Raw genomic sequence first — 4,048 nt, 5'->3', positions numbered from 1 at the left:
AAGTAATATTCGTTTATATTAAATAAGTGCGAAGACAAAAGGCGAAAATGACGAATTGAAGACACAAAGGTCCAAAAAGCTTAAAAGTACAAGATACAATTAAAAAGGTTCAAATTATTGATGAAGAACGTCTAAAAATGACAAGAGTACAAGACGCAAAACACAAAGTACACGATATAAAATAGTACGAAAGGGCGTTCGAAAATCCGGAACCGGGACATGAGTCAACTCTCAACGCTCGACGCAACGGACTAAAAATTACGAGCCAACTATGCACAAGAATAAAATATAATATTTAAATAATTCATAATAAGAATAATATTAAATAATAAAAAGTTGTTAATTGAGCATAGTTCAGGGGTCATAAATGAAAATTCAAATCTATATTTCGCCTATAAAAGGCCTCGTTCTCTGCTCGATCGATCCATACCTTTTCAATGAAAAAAATCTATCTCTCTCTCCATATGTAACGTATTATATATTTATAATTTTAATTTTAATTTTAATAATAATTTAAATTATGCTTTAGTTTAGTTATGTAACAAATGATTTACGGGTTTTAAGTCAGAACTCTGCCCGTGTAATACTACGATATTAATACCCACTGTAAGTTATGTCTTTCCTTTTTAATTTAATGTCTCGTAGCTAAGTTATTATTATGCTTATTTAAAACGAAGTAATCATGATGTTGGGCTAATTACTAAAATTGGGTAATTGGGCTTTGTACCATAATTGGGGTTTGGACAAAAGAACGACACTTGTGGAAATTAGACTATGGGCTATTAATGGGCTTTATATTTGTTTAACTAAATGATAGTTTGTTAATGTTAATATAAAGATTTACAATTGGGCGTCCCTATAAATTACCATATACACTCAATCGGACACGATGGGAGGGGTATTTATATGTACGAATAATCGTTCATCTAACAGGACACGGGAATGGATTAATAGCCACTAGAATAATTAAAACAGGGATGAAATTATGTACAAGGACACTTGGTATAATTGATAACAAAATATTAAAACCTTGGGTTACACTCAGTCGACATCCTGGTGTAATTACTAAACAAAGTATTAAAATCTTGTTACAGTTTAAGTCCCCAATTAGTTGGAATATTTAACTTCGGGTATAAGAATAATTTGACTAGGACACTCGCACTTTATATTTATGACTGATGGACTGTTATGGACAAAAACCAGACGGACATATTAAATAATCCAGGACAAAGGACAATTAACCCATGGGCATAAAACTAAAATCAACACGTCAAACATCATGATTATGGAAGTTTAAATAAGCATAATCCCTTTAATTTCATATTTAATCGCACTTTTATTTATTGCACTTTAATTTCTGTCATTTAAATTATCGTCATTTACTTACTCTTTAAATTAAGTTTTAGTTTTTTTTTATATTTTACATTAGGTTTTAATTGTATTTTAAGTTTTAAAAATCGACAAACCGGTCATTAAACGGTAAAAAAAACCCCCTTTTATAATAATAGTACTACTAGTACATATATATTTTTGTATTTTTACAAATATTGTGTGTAAAAAATATAGCGTTAAACTTCACGAGCTCCCTGTGGAACGAACCGGACTTACTAAAAACTATACTATAATACGATTAGGTACACTGCCTATAAGTGTTGTAGCAAGGTTTAAGTATATCCCACTCGATAAATAAATAAATAACTTGTGTAAAATTGTAGCATATTTAATAGTATTTCGCACTAAAATAATACTATTTTGTATACACCCCCTACGACATCAAGTATTTTTGGCGCCGCTGCCGGGGACCGCTAAAATGCTATATTTTTAATTTATATTTGTGAAAATATAAGTTCGTAAAAAAAAAAAAAAAAAACGTAAAAAAAAAAAAAACGTAAAAAAAAAAAATTATTAAAAAAAAAATTTTTTTTTTAAGATTTTGTCTATAAAAAAAAATTGTTTTTTTTTATTTTTTTATTTTTAGTTTTATTACCTTTAGATTTTTAGACTATAGTCGCAACTTTTAGTATTAAGTTTAGTTTTGCCATAGTTATTTTCTTATTTTTATTTTTCGATGCCTTTTACCTATGTATCAATTACAATTCCAATTAGTAATCTCTATTTGTAGTTTTAATTTTAAGATCGTGATAGTTATAAGGTTGGATTAATCGCGTGTTTTTAAAGTCTTATAAGCCACTCTTCGCCTTTTTCGTTTTTCGACACTTTTCGACGCGCAATCTATTTCTTCCTTATTTCTCGTCATTCTAGTTATAGGACATAGAATTTTATCTACATCTAATCTAATATTTCTCTAACAGAAAGAGAAATTATTTTAAGTGGTTAAATTGATAGACATCAAAATTTTCTGGTTCGTAGTAATAGTTGGATTTGTACGTGGACCGGGTTATTGGAGCCAAACAGTACTCAATTATATTGAGACCAAACGAATCCTGCCCCTCTGCTACATCTTTTGGCTATTCGAAACGTGGGTAAAATCAGAAAAGTCTGTTGATTGGATAACTTATATAATTTTTCTTTCCTTTTTAAAAACTAATAGGATATTCAGTGAATGCACCAAGCAAGACGTTCACCACCTTTTGTACGTTCACCACCTGTAACTAGATCAAGACATTTAGCAAATATTGTCGCTGTTGATTTTTCTTTAGAATCGTCATCCAGTCGACCAAGTACTCCAATTCAAATTTCCGATAATCCATTTTTTGAACCCAACCTCACAATTGAGAATCCAGAGAATATTCAGGAACGGTTCGTAGATCCTGAACCATTAAACTTTCCTCCGGAACCACCAATCATTCAAACAGAGATTGTTGAGGAACGAACCATTAAATCAGAATCATCTAGTGATACCGATTCAACAAATTCAATTATGGAGAATCTGGAACCTTTAAGTATGGAAGACCGAATGAGAGCTAAACGCACTGGCCAAGGTCACGCAATTACTCATCCAAACGTTAATGCACCAGATTATGAAATCAAAGGACAAATTCTACATATGGTGACTAATCAATGCCAATTCAGTGGTGCGCCGAATGAAGATCCAAACGAACATCTTCGTACCTTTAATAGGATCTGTACACTATTCAAAATCCGAGAAGTAGAAGACGAACAAATCTATCTCATGTTGTTTCCCTGGACTTTAAAGGGAGAAGCCAAAGATTGGTTAGAATCGTTACCTGAAGGGGCGATTGACACATGGGATGTTTTAGTTGAAAAATTTCTTAAACAATTCTTTCCGGATCCAAAGCCGTGAGACTTCAAGGAGAAATTGTTACGTTCGCGCAAAAGCCAAATGAAACATTATATGAGGCATGGACAAGATTCGGAAGGATGTTGAGAGGATGTCCTCAACACGGTTTAGACACTTATCAAATAGTACAAATATTCTACCAAGGTGTCAACGTTGCTACACGGAAAGACATCGACATAACAGCTGGTGGTTCCATTATGAAGAAAACCGCAACTGAAGCTTACAAAATTATTGATAACACAGCCTCCCACTCTCATGAGTGGCATCAAGAAAAAGATATTTTTTGTTCATCTAAAGCGGCTAGAGCCGATTCTAGCCATGACTTTGATTCCGTTTCCGCAAAAATAGATGCTTTCGAAAGACGAATGGAAAAGATGAATAAAGATATTCACGCAATACGAATCAGTTGTGAGCAATGCGGTGGACCACACTTAACGAAAGATTGTCACATTGAACCAACGATGGAACAACGAGAGAATGTTTCCTATATGAACCAAAGGCCGGGAAATAATTATCAAAATAATTATCAACCGCCAAAGCTGAACTTCAATCTAAATCAAAACATTCTTTACAATCCAAATGGACCCAACAATAACTCGTATAACCAACCAACTCAAACCAACACTTTCAATCAAAAAAGACATGGCTTGTATAAACCACCACAACAAATCAAAGAGAAAAAGCCAAATCTAGAAGAAATGATGGCAAAGCTGATTGAATCTCAAACACAATTTATTGAAACTCAAACCCAAACGAACAAGAGGTTTGATCAGTCATTAAGAACTC

At 32.6% G+C, this 4,048-nt stretch overlaps 1 non-coding gene across 1 annotated transcript; it reads right to left on the bottom strand.

Annotated features, from left to right (window-relative positions):
* Nucleotides 1–3,264: 3,264 nt before the first annotated feature.
* Nucleotides 3,265–3,371, bottom strand: LOC139903620 (small nucleolar RNA R71). Its single transcript, XR_011778430.1, has one exon. It is a non-coding gene; the product is annotated as a small nucleolar RNA R71 (small nucleolar RNA).
* Nucleotides 3,372–4,048: the final 677 nt, after the last annotated feature.

Source organism: Rutidosis leptorrhynchoides, chromosome 3 (genome assembly GCF_046630445.1).
Source record: "Rutidosis leptorrhynchoides isolate AG116_Rl617_1_P2 chromosome 3, CSIRO_AGI_Rlap_v1, whole genome shotgun sequence".
Lineage (NCBI taxonomy): Eukaryota > Viridiplantae > Streptophyta > Magnoliopsida > Asterales > Asteraceae > Rutidosis > Rutidosis leptorrhynchoides.
This window is presented reverse-complemented; position numbering and strand designations above follow the sequence as displayed.